At 45.9% G+C, this 13395-nt stretch overlaps 1 protein-coding gene across 1 annotated transcript in view; it reads right to left on the bottom strand.

Annotated features, from left to right (window-relative positions):
- fhod3b (formin homology 2 domain containing 3b) overlaps positions 1-13395 on the bottom strand; it is a 201617-nt gene that overhangs the window by 170277 nt on the left and 17945 nt on the right. The window lies entirely within an intron of this gene.

Below are 13395 nucleotides of genomic sequence, written 5' to 3'. Positions count from 1 at the left end.
CTCCAACCACCATCCTAATTTGGTTCATTGACAAACAGGCTTTTGTGCGGCCTGGCCTGCACAATGGCTGTGTGCGATGGATGCGCTGCACTGGCCCAGTGCCAGTAAGTGGACCATGATCACCATTAGAAGGAATCAGACATAGCAGCCCCACCCCTCTGTCAGGCAGCCAGGCAGGACAGGCCTTATACAGTAGTTCCTGGGGATCCATCCAGCCAGGCAGGCAGCAATGAAGGGACGTTGAGCCGACATGCTCCCCCGCGGCTCAGCCTGTAATAATCTCACTGTATATCAAATATGATATCCATCTCCAGAAACAAGCAGAGGCGACACAGAAGTAACATCTGTTGACACAGGACCCGCGTTGCCCAGATGAGGCGGCGAGTAGGGACTTAACCCTCCCCCCCTCACCCCCCCCCCCCTCACCCAACGCTGTCTGCTGAGGGGACTGTTGAGTAATGTGAGCCATCTTGTAATGAACTTCTGCTTTCTCTCGCTGTCTCGCAACCATACACCCCCCCCCCCTTGTCGCCCCCCACCCACCCCGCTGTTAAAGCAGGTCCTGAGGCTACGCAGGCCAACATGCTCATTATCAAATTAAACAAGAGGTGCACGGAATATGAGAGCGCCGTTCAACCGCTCGCTTGCCAATTACAACGCAGGGGAAAGTGGGGCATGCAACCTAAGGCCTCGGAGGGCGGACCCCTGGAGACGCCGTGATTACAGTAAAGAATGCCAGCACGGAACGACAAATTGGCGATACATTGTTGGGTTACGGTCACTGCCGCGTCGGATCAGTGACCGTCTCGACCTCATCCTGTTCTTCTCGGGTATCACTGTCGTGAGTTTTTTTGGAGGCCTACGGGAAAAGTGTAACATTATTTAATTTAATCAGAAGTCAACTTTTGATGCTGACCATTATCCATGACTGTATCCATGCATAATGTACACTAGTGGTGGTGGCATTGGCACAGGAGCTACATGCCAAAGTGTCCTATAGAGCAAGACACTGAAAGCCTAACTGCTCCTGATGAGGACTTTGGTGCCTTGCCTGCTTTTCTCTGACGTCAGGTCAGTGTTCTGATGAATGCAATGCACATTGTACACACAAAGTGCTTTTGGAGAAGCGTTCTGTTTTCTTTGGGGCTTGTGTGATGTGAGGAATCCAGCTTCTGTTAATGCAGCATCACAAATGTAAAGACAGCACACACGCTAATGTAAAAACCTTAAAGAAAGTGGCTCACCAAGTCAAAATAAGTAAAAAAAGTGGAAAATGCTATACTGCAATTTATGGTAATTTCTCTCCGCGAAAATGCATGTAGCGCTATACTTCTGATATATAAACCAGCCACCGTTGTTATTATTCTCGTCTCACACGTCGGGTGTCATAAACTTGGCCGTAATTGCGGGAAGCGTGTGAGCATACCTGCCAATCATTCCTTTCCACCCCCTAGTAAGTAAGTACTGTATGTTCTCCACTCTCTCTCTCTCTATCTCCAGCTCGTCCTATAAAACCCAGTGGTCTTAATCCTTAACCCATTTTGACCTGGGAACGATTCTGCAAATGTCTTCTAAATCCTGACTGTTGTCTTGAAAAAGCTATATGTTTTTCTATGTCAGTCGTTCTCAAACACTTTGTCACTTTTCACGATTCTTCAAAAATAGCAGACCTACAAGCTCGTAGCGCGCCACTCGGTGGCGCGCTACGAGCTTGTAGGTCTGCTATTTTTCAATAGCTAAAGCATACATAATGCTAACACCAAAAGGGGTTCCCGCCGAAAATGGATTAATGCCCCCAAGCAGCAGCAGCAGCAGCAGCTACTGGCCTGGGTGGACGCCTGCCAGACCCTCTCTCTCTGGCTTTATGTGATTGCAGCATTAAGCCTGATTTATACTTTCTTATACGACTGTGTCGTGTGCCGTCGGAAATAGCCCGCCATACAAGCTCACAGTCCGCCACGGATGCAACACGTCGTCAGCTTGTATGTCTGAGCGCTTTCGGCGTGCGACACCGTCCTATGCCAGGGTACAAACTTAGGGCATTGTTGGGCCCCGTTTTGTGAGACATCACTAAATGCGTGCCCACAGCAGAGCGGAGCGGAGTGGAGAGGCCTGGGGCCTTACCTCACCGGCAGTACATACTTGGAGGGCGCTCAAACCAGCACTTCCCCTCTGGAAGGCCAATTAATGGCAGACTAGAAGGCCCCACGGACTGACTCAGCAGTCCTGGGCTACAGCGCTGCGGATGCTCAGGGGGGGGAGGGAGGGTTCGGAGACTCTTATATCGGTCCCTATAACAGCCCCGGGTCATACTATGTAATGGCAGAGAGAGCCAGTAGCCAGCAGTGGTGGGGGTTTGTGGTGTGTGTGTGTGCGTGCGTGCGTGCGTGCGTGCGTGCGTGCGTGCGTGCGTGCGTGCGTGCGTGCGTGCGTGCGTGCGTGCGTGCGTTTGTATTGGCAAAGAACTGGCCAGCTCTTACCCCACAAATATGGCCCCACATCCCGGGGTACTAATGTGTGAACAAACACACAAAAGTGTGCAAACATGCAGTCACTGCCGCACACGCACGCACCGGACACACGCACGCACCAGGCACACACACACGCGCAGCGAATTGCCAAGCTATTCCGTTCTGTTAATAATAGCTGTATACTGCACTGCAAACACTCCAGGGACACCCGTGGGGGTGTATTTTGTGTTCTTGCAGAAAGTTAAAGTTCTACTAGTAAGCATTCCCCTACCAGCGTGTGACACAATTCTCCCATTTCTCTTATAGTTTTTCACGTGTGCTTTTTTGAGCCTCTCAAAGCAAGTTTCTGTATTGTTGTGTAATCAGCATCCAACCAAAACCACGTCCCGAATGGGTCCCAAACTGAGGAGAAAGTAATGCAAGACGGCCTCGGAGACATGACAGGCCGTCTTGCATGAGAATCCGTCTGACTAGCTACAGACGGATTAAAGCAATGCTGGAGTCCTCTAACTCATTTGTTCTCAAACACTCAAAATTATATGTATTTGACCGCAGACCCCCATCTGAAAATGTTTTGTGCCAGGGAAGCGTTCGTCTGCAATTTTTGAATAGCCAACATATAAATGTATAAAGTGGGGGGAACGTGGGGGTCTAACTGGCTGTCTGAAACATCGTGTGCACACACAATAAACACAAGGCTGGTAGTGAGTGTGAATATTGGCTCCTGTGTGTTTTCTACAAAGTGTATATAAAGAAAAATAAGAATGAAATCCCTAAAATGTGTGTGTGTGTGTGTGTGTGTGTGTATATGTGTGTGTGTGTGTGTGTGTGTGTGTGTGTGTGTGTGTGTGTGTGTGTGTGTGTGTGTGTGTGTGTGTGTGTGTGTGTGTGTGTGTGTGTGTGTGTGTTATCGTCTGTACATGTCAGCCACACATTTCACACGCTGGATGAATTAGGCAGCCATGATGACATCTATAACCAGTACACCCCCCCCCCCTACACACACACACACACACACACACACACACACACACACACCTCAATGTGTCGGCGATAGTTCCCTTTAGCACAACATCAGACAGACAGACAGACAGACAGACAGACAGACAGGGCTCGTCAATCCATTCTAATCCAAGATAATATCCAAAGGCTCTGCCATGTCTGTATAGGCTCAGATCCGATAGTCTTTTCTGGTCTACAACTCTACATCCCCCGATATTCCAATTACAGATGATGATTTCTTCTAATGCCATTCATCAATATCTGTACTTGGAAAATGAACTACTTTCATCCGTGTGAGAGTGCATCTGAGCACATGCCTGCGCTGAGGACTGTTGCAAAAGTCTGAGCCATGCTTATGGAAATAGCAGATCTACGGTACACGCTCACAGCGCATCACAGTATACGACACGCTGTGCGCTTGTAGATATGCCATGACTGGGTGAGATTATTACAGCAGAAGTGGGGCTGGACGGGGATGAAGGGGGCACTGCTCCCGGTCCAGGCCAGTCGTACTGTGAGCTCCATAACGTGGTGTGGAAGTGATTATGGTCCCGTTAAGCTCCTGTGACATGGATATCTCTTGGCTCTCGGGGAGCTCTCTGTCAGGAGGATCATACTTTAATCTGATTGTAAGGACACGAGGCATGACACAGGCGCCCGTGGAATGTAACCTGTCATTAATATGAAGCGCAGATGGACACCGTGGTCAAGTATCATCAGCAGACATCATCATCATCATCAGGAACTTAAATATAACCCGACCGGACTAATTGCGCATGTGTTCCTGTTTCTCTTTGGTTTTGGTTTTCTGTTACTCTGTTGTTTCCCTGGTTTTGTGTATCTTATTTTGTAGTATTGTTCCTAGTGTTTCCTGTCTTCCTAGTTACTGTTAGTTACCTTGTCTTACCTACTTTGTAATTTGTCAGTGTTTCCACCTGTGTCCTTTTAGTCCCCCAGCCTATCCTAGTGTTGATTGTATTTTGGTTCCACCTGTGCCCTGTTATCCTGTGTCTATTTGTGACCAAGCCCAGCAGAAAGTGCCTCAACTCGCCAGAATGAAATGGTCGAAATGGTCAAAATAAAACCTTTTTTTGATTATGCAAGAAAGTAGGGGTGTGGACAAGTATCTATTGTCACACCCATTCAAGTGGTGCTAAAATTTCAGGATTCTTTGCATGGCTAATTCTATACTTTGGGGTATCTGTTTCAACAAGTTTTAGATGGTCATATCTCCTTCAATTATTGTCCAATTTCATTGAATGATACATCATATGAAAGCTTACATTCTGTACTTTAATAATCTGTAAAAATCTGTAATCTGTAAAAATCGAGTTGAGGCACTTTTTGCTGGGCTTGGTCACATTTAAGTCTTGTGTTTGCATTGTGTTCTTGTTGGTTCGTAGTTCCCTGTTCCTGTATGTTTTCTGTGATGTTTCCTGCCTTCTTTGCCCTGTTTATGGAAGAACCTCAGTTTATTTAATAAATCCTTCTAAGTTTATTGCTCTGCCTGCTGTCACCTGCATTTGGGTCCTCATCCGTACTCACTCTTAACAATAATCTAAAATGACGCAGATGTTTTCCCAGTTTTAATGGGTTAAAAGAAAGAATATCTTTGAGCTCAGAGCTGCTGTTGAACGAAATGGACAGCACACAGTAAAAAAACTAAATTATTACAATAAAAGGACAACACAATGGAACAAGTAAAAGGTAAAGTGCCTCATCAGGGCACGTTTATTAGCGCTATACCGTCATCCAAACGTGTGCCACTGGAGCGGTAGGGGTCGCGAACCCGTGCACATCAACGCCATAAAAAGCCAGCAGGGCATTATTAGAAAATAATGCCCCTCTCCTCTTCCTCCTCCACCCCCTATGCCTCCTCAGACAAAACGGTGTGGATTTAATGACACACATTCATAGCAGGAGGGTGTGCCAGTTGGCACTGCGTGGCACCCTGGCAGGGCCCGCCGTATTTGACGAGAGAAGAAGTGGACCGCGCCGACCGCTCCGTAGAAGAGCCCCATATAGGCTCCTCAAAATGATTTCAGACAGGAGGCAGTGTTGCCAGGCTTAGGGAGAGAAACTAGCAACCAGCTCTATGAAAACAAGCTCAAAAGAACCGACTATAATAGGCTACATGAGCCCCATCTACATCACAAACCCACAGTATGTACTAAATCTTGAAGAAAATGTGGAATAAACATTTTAACAACACAATTACATATGATTTGACATGAAGATGTTTGAGAACCAACTGGTTTACAGAACATTTAGGAAGCAAGACCAAAATAAGTGGCCAATGTTGGGGGCAGCCATAGCTGAGGCGTTAGTGAGTGTCTGGGCAGCCACAGAGGCCCTGGTTGTCACAGGTTCGATTCCAGGACAGCAATGTGTCGATGTATGGGAAAATTCTTCACGTATGTGCATATATGTGACCCACCGTGAATGGGAGACTGTCATTGGATTTCGTTGTTTCGCAGGGAATCATAGCTTCAAATTGACATATTTGTTGTTCAGTTTGACCCAACCGTTTTAGAGATACGGCTTATAGAGTAATGTCTTGCAGAAAATATTTTATCTTGGCGTTCGGCTCTGCTACATTTTTCTCCCTGCTCGGCACAATGAAGCACCATCATTAAACATTAAGAGCAGGGAGATAGATATACATTAAAACCCCCATGGGGAACATAAATAACAGAGCCCACCGGTGGTGCTGGGGTGGTGGTGGGAGCAAACATCACATAGCAACAACCAGGTGGTGCTGGTGTGGTGGTGGGAGCAAACATCACATAGCAACAACCAGGTGGTGCTGGGGTGGTGGTGGGAGCAAACATCACATAGCAACAACCAGGTGGTGCTGGGGTGGTGGTGGGAGCAAACATCACATAACAACAACCAGGTGGTGCTGGGGTGGTGGTGGGAGCAAACATCACATAACAACAACCAGGTGGTGCTGGGGTGTTGGTGGGAGCAAACATCACATAACAACAAGCAGGTGGTGCTGGGGTGGTGGTGGGAGCAAACATCACATAACAACAACCAGGTGGTGCTGGGGTGGTGGTGGGAGCAAACATCACATAGCAACAACCAGGTGGTGCTGGGGTGGTGGTGGTGGGAGCAAACATCACATAACAACAACCAGGAACCAAGCAGAAGGAAGGCAGGAAGAGCATGCAGTAAGTAAGTAGCCCGCCCAATTGGTCAGCTGACAGCCACATCAGCGAATGACATGTGGGTCTTGCACACACTGAATACACCCACATAGTAATGCAGCATATTAACGCAGTATATGAATGCGCCCTTGAGCACGGCATGAAACCCCTCGAGTATTTCTAACTGAACTAACTCCACAAGCTACGTATAATTTATAAGCAACTACACTTTACAAACAAGCCCCCCGCCCAAATATTTACATGAATAATAATAAGCCCAAAGTCGCTTAATTAGCGGACATGGCAACACAGACAGGAGCCTGAGAAATGACACCACTGACTTCTCCTCAAGCCGTCCAATAGCAACAGCCGGGGCCAGAGAGAGCAGCTTATGAACCCCAAGTTAGACAAATAATTCTGTAGATGTTTGCGGTCCGGTCGAACCAGGAGCTGCCATGATGCCAACCTCTGGTTTGACATCAGGAGAGGAGAGGAGAGGAGAGGAGAGGAGAGGAGAGGAGAGGAGAGGAGAGGAGAGGAGAGGAGAGGAGAGGAGAGGAGAGGAGAGGAGAGGAGAGGAGAGGAGAGGAGAGGAGAGGAGAGGAGAGGAGAGGAGAGGAGAGGGGCGGTGGATGCCATATCAACACACTCCATCACCATATGGAGCTAATAAAGGGACTGGGCTATATAAGCTGTACGCCAATGAAATAGAGATGAAACCAACACGACTTTTAAACCTTTTCCATCTTCCCACACCGGGCTGCAGAATGATGTCAAGGCGAGGCTATACTATACATGGCTGCCACCATGTTAGCGAAAGCCAAGCTTTTCACAGAGAAAGTGAGCTAATTTCGCATAGGGCCAGAATTGCATTCGTTAAAGTGAGGGTGTGTGGGATTGTATTCGGGCCACCTTTTGTGGGGTAGTTAAATTCAATCACGACGATGAAGGCGTGACTGATTCCTCTTGTCTGCACTTCTCAAAGTGCTCCATGGATGACATCAGTGGGCTGGCAGCCTGGCTGGCTCTGCCAGGTTGAGAGAGGCTGCCGGGTATTTTAAATGGCACGGTGTGGAGGAATGCCATGGGGAGTCTGGTAGCTGTATGTATGCTTTGTTTCTTTACGCATATGGCATATGAAGACAGCAGGTCAACGGGCTCACAGCTGGTAGACATGATATGCATCACATGATGACACTTTGTGTCAGACACAATACAAGCCCATCATATTAATAAAATGAAAAGACATTGAAACGGAATCCACTATGGCCCCAACGGAGGTAAAGTTAGTTCCTCTTCTACAGTTCCATCCCCCATCCCCATGTCTGTGATCCCAATCACTGTAATAGAATCAAATTAGGCAGTCGAGCAGAAAATTAATACAGCCCCCAAGAGTTCCAGAAATATATGTGCCTCTCTCCGAATACAGTATATCACCTCTCACTCACTCACGCACTCTCTCTCTCTCTCTCTCTCTCTCTCTCTCTCTCTATTTTATATAAAAAAGTATGTTTTACATTGCCAAAGCATATAACATAAAACAAGTCATAGCAATATGTATCTTGCACGTACACACACGCGCGCGCACACTAGTCTTCTTATGTTCTTTCTTTGTAGTGTGTTATTATTGCATTTTTCTTTCTTTAATGCTGACATTTTGGCCAGATCTCGCTCCAAATGATTTTTGATCTCAAGTGGCTACCTGGTAAAATAACATTGAAATACAAACACAAACTCTCTTTCAAGGCAGCAGTCGTACCGTTACTGATCCTTTAACTCTGAGAGTGTAGAAATGAAACATTAATGGATGAATTATTAACTGATTTTTACTGCGCAGGAACAATTTCGGGGGTCAGAGGGTTGCTTTTCAAAATCCCCTTTACAGCTCTAATAAAAAAGAAAGTAGAAATCACTACAATCACTCGCAGAATAACACTTCTTTATTTATAGCTTCAAAACAACTATGTTGACCGCAGAGAGCCCCCAAAACAAGCTCTCGTACAATCAAGGCTTTTTGTGCTTAGGAGCGCTTAGCAACATGCACCTGCGAGGTATAGTGCCAGGGACCCCTTGTGTTTTCAATCAAAACACAGCGCCATGGCCTCTGGCCCAGCCCAACATCTTTTAAAAGCGCAGAAAATATATGACCAGCCTTTTTATGGGCTGTTGTTCCGAGTTTTACCGCCAGTGTAGTAATTCTGTACGCCCTTTTCAAGAGCGTATAACAACGCATCTGTTTAGCCTTTTGAAGCGGCAACCAGGCTGAAGCTGAAGGTCACGAAAGGGAGAGAGGGAGGGTACGATAGTACACTGGTTCTCTACGTAGGGTTTGGGGGACCCCCAGGGGTCCTTCAGGGCGTTTTAGTGTCCCCTGCACTCCCCAGTTAAATGATTTTGTAGTTGGGTTACGGGTACCAATTAAAATTGGTACAAATTAAACCAAATGAAAAACAAAACAATAAGTTGAGAGAGTGACAGAATAAAATGATACGTGTAGGCCTGTCACAATTATTACTGTACATACTCGCCTAATCGCAATTATTTCAGATAATGGCAATTATTATCTATAATCGGTATAATCGTGTTTCAACGTTGAAAAAATGTCATACATTTTCAAACATTTTCCAAAAATAGCAGAAATAGCAGATGACATGCTGTAAGCTTGTAGATCTGCTATTTCCGCTAAGTAGTTGGGTCATCTGAAGAAGTTCCGTGACCGTGGAGAGCAAACCTTTGTTTCGCAATGGATTTGTCATCTATGAAGGTATATAAAAAAAATGAGCGGGGGCGTACTTCGCAAAAAGGTGGGGAAAATCTTTGAGAGCCCCAAATTAAAAATGGCAGCCCTCAGCCATACTAAAAATTAACTTTTCAATGGTTTGGCCTACAATGCTGCACAGTACATGATTTCTGACATTAATTGGGTCAGGGAATTCATAATTGATGTCATTTTATTGATTTGACCAATTTTACACCTTCAAATTCAAGATGGCTGCCGATTTTTTGCTCCAAAAGGTCAATTTTTCAAAATCGTCAGAAACACTTTATTTTAGGCTTGAATGAAAGATATTCTCATGTTGAGTTAAGTTATGAACAGTACAATTACTAGTAGGCCTACACAGGGGAGAGGCAAGCTGACATGGTCACCCCGGTTCACTTCGATAATGTCATTAGCCCTGGCTGCAGTTTCCACCAGTTGTCCACACTCTGCAGTGGTCATTGACAATTTTTTTTCTAAAAAAGGCTCCATGCTAAAGAGAGGTCATTTGACTGTTCTTTGTCTGACCTCTCGCCCTCGACCTGTCCGGTTGTCCGGAGTCACCTCCTACCGGCATAGCTCTCAGAGTTCAATGAGGTACACAAGCTCCCTTACCACGACAAGGTGAACAGTCACAAGGGAGATTTTTTTTTTTTTTTTTTTTTTTTTTTAAGGAAAACAAACAAAGGAAATAAGGGTGAAGGCAGAGAAAACTGACCTATAACTGGCCTATAAAGCAATCAAAGGTATGGCCCCTCCATACCTAAGGCATGATCCGGCCCTACAACCCTTCCCGCTCGCTCAGATCAGCTGGAATTACTCTTCATCTGAATCTGTTGATTCTCCACACTGACTGCTCTCTTCATCACCACTACTCTCATCTGAACAGACATGAGGTGTGAGCTGCTGGGGCAAGGGTGGAAGGGTGTGACGCACTGGCCGGCACTTCCCATTCACTAGTTCCCAGCCGTGACCAATGGGAGAAGGATGCTCTTGCAGGTTGTAATGGAGCTGATAATACGTTAGGTAGTTTGTCCTTTTCAAGTGAAGATCCAAAGAGTCCTCATCAGGTGGGAGACGGATTGTACACTTTTTTTCAGTTTGTGCCACTTGGAAGCCCTGGCCTGCCCACAACTGACATTTGGACTCTCAGCGTAAATGATGGAGAGGACAAATGCCTTCATATCTGCTCTGACTCCATCATTTAAGTCCAGACTCTGACCCACTCGTCCCAGGAGCTCTCTTGACTCAGGATCAATAATCACCTTCTCCAACACCTTCTTCTTCCCATGCCCATAAAAGCCTGATGTGTGGTCACTGCCAGTGATCACATGGAGAGCTACGATGATGTCTGCAACCTCTTCTGAGAGCATGGCACGGCAGTTGATTAATCCATGCTTGCGCTTGATCAGCAAATCACCTCTGACTTGCTGTGATACGTAAGCTGCTTGGACATACACATCTGTGTCCTCGCAGTCCAATACCACAGGTCCAGTGTAGTTAGTCGTCCTAACTTTTGCATATGCAGACAGTAGCATTGTATCTGCCTCTGGATGCTTGAAGACATAGTCCCCATTAGCCATGCCAGTGCTCAGGTTAATTGATGTTTCTCCCTCACAGTATATGACATCAACAGCAGACATCTGACCAACTTGTGATTTCAGGTGTTCCTTCACAAGCTTCTGAAGTCTGACCTTGTTCCCTGAATTGACCATGAAGTTGTTAAACTCATGAGCATCTGGGAACCTGTCTTCGGGCTTGGGGAAAACATTTAGGAATTGATGTTTTGCTCCCCGTCGATCATGCTCATCATCCTTGATGCTGAAGGGGAGGTCATACTTGTCATTAACGAGGATGATGAGGTTTGCTTTGGCGTGGCGTGAGAAGATAATACTAGAGATTTTTCTTAAGTAGTCACTCCAGCGGTACTCCGAGCCATCCCGCTTCCTAGCTTCACGGTCTGCAGGTGTGGGGGTGGCAAGCCGCCAGATCAGCCCCATGTCGAGAAGGCAAATGTGATCTTGTGGTTCGTCAGTAACTGGGTCTAGCTTGAAGAGCTCCAACAACTTGCTCTTCACAGTCTTGCGCATTGACCCATCTACATTGTAGAGTTAAAGGCACTCCTCAGACACTCTTCCCTCAAGGGCTGACTCAAGTTGGATCATGCCTGATCCCTCTGCAAGGTCCAATAGGGCTGCAAGCCCCAATCTCTCCATATGGGCCACCTTCATAAGAGAACCAGACGGCGCAGAGATCATTTCCCCAGCAAAATTACGCCTCTTATTTCTGTGGATGGTTGCAGTAAGAGGCTTGATCTTTGTGAAAACTCGCTCTTGTAAGAAGGTTTCAACCTGAGCTTTGCCATCTGGAAGTGCTGTCTTGAGTTCATGCACTAACTCGGGTGAGGCAACTAGGCCGGATTGTAGTGACCTAAGAGTAGGTGAAGATATGTCAAAAGGCTCAGCTTCAAAATCCTTCATGCATGCCTGCAGGTCTTGAACTGCCTGCTCATCCTTCTTCATCCTCGCTGGCTGGCATTCAACATGCTTCCTATGACGACGCTGGCACTTGAGACTCCGCTTCACAGTAGACTTCACCCTTGCAACATTATTTGCATTCCTTGTTGTTGAGAACAGTTGTTTCTCATTCTGTAGAAGCTGAGTCCATCCTTGCTTTAGCTTAGAGTTCAGATTCATTGTTGTTTCTATCCAGAGGTCCAGTGGCTGGCAGGAGTAGGGTAGCCCTGTCATCGACTGGGTGAAGTGATCGTTGAAGAATGCCATTTTCTCATCTGACAGTGAAGAGAGCATTGCCCAATAGTCTGGCAACCACCTCCCATAGTCATGGTTGTCGTATGCCATTAGTCCGGGCAACATGTTGTAGGTTGACGATAGGTACTCAGGGGCATTTCTTGCATGACATGCATCAAGTGATTGTACAAGTGGGTCGGACATCTCCAGGAAGGAGATCCAGAAGTCTCCCATATCTGTGTCAGGTTTCTCATACACTCTGTTGATCATATCCTATTCTGTCTCTGTGGATCCATGCTACATGTGATAGTAACCAACAAGGAACTGAGGGCTTAAATAGACACAGGCTTAACTGGACACAGGTGAATACAAAAGGTAATTAACACACAATTGGCTAAGAGACTAACAGCACACAGGTGGAGAACAAAACTAATGAAAGGGAGGTGAGACAAGACAGGCAGCAGAAACTAGGCAAAAAGGAAACACTAGGACATCACTACATAATAAAAGTATGCAGCAGACAGGTCATGACAGTTTGTTTCTCATTAACCAGACCTCTGAGATGACCCCTCTTTAGGCCTATTGTAATTGTAACTTAACTCAGCATGAGAATATCTTTCATTCAAGCCTAAAATAAAGTGTTTCTGACGATTTTGAAAAATTGACATTTTGGAGCTAAAAATCGGCAGCCATCTTGAATTTGAAGGTGTAAAATTGGTCAAATCAATAAAATGACATCAATTATGAATTCCCTGACCCAATTAATGTCATAAATCATGTACTGTGCAGCATTGTAGGCCAAACCATTGAAAAGTAAAGTTTTAGTATGGCTGAGGGCTGCCATTTTGAATTTGGGGCTCTCAAAGATTTTCCCCACCTTTTTGCGAAGTACGCCCCCGCTCATTTTTTTTATATACCTTCATAGATGACAAATCCATTGCGAAACAAAGGTTTGCTCTCCACGGTCACGGAACTTCTTCAGATGACCCAACTAAAGTATCAAATTTGATCTGCCCTTTTCCATTTGTGATTACGAAGCCTAAAAAACACACAGAAATGAAAATTATAGTCATATAGGCTACCAGGGCTCCAGACTAACTTTTTTCACCACCGTCCCGGAACCGTCCCAAAATACAATTTGAACCGTCCCGAAGTAAATGTATACCGTCCCGGGGGGAAAAAAAGTACAAAAAAGCACCACTCAAATTGTGAAATTAATAACTGTATTCCTATTGTAATAGAAATACAATTAAGCCAAACAAATA

Source organism: Protomyctophum parallelum (genome assembly GCF_964188405.1).
Source record: "Protomyctophum parallelum genome assembly, chromosome: 3".
Classification (NCBI taxonomy): domain Eukaryota; kingdom Metazoa; phylum Chordata; class Actinopteri; order Myctophiformes; family Myctophidae; genus Protomyctophum; species Protomyctophum parallelum.
This window is presented reverse-complemented; position numbering and strand designations above follow the sequence as displayed.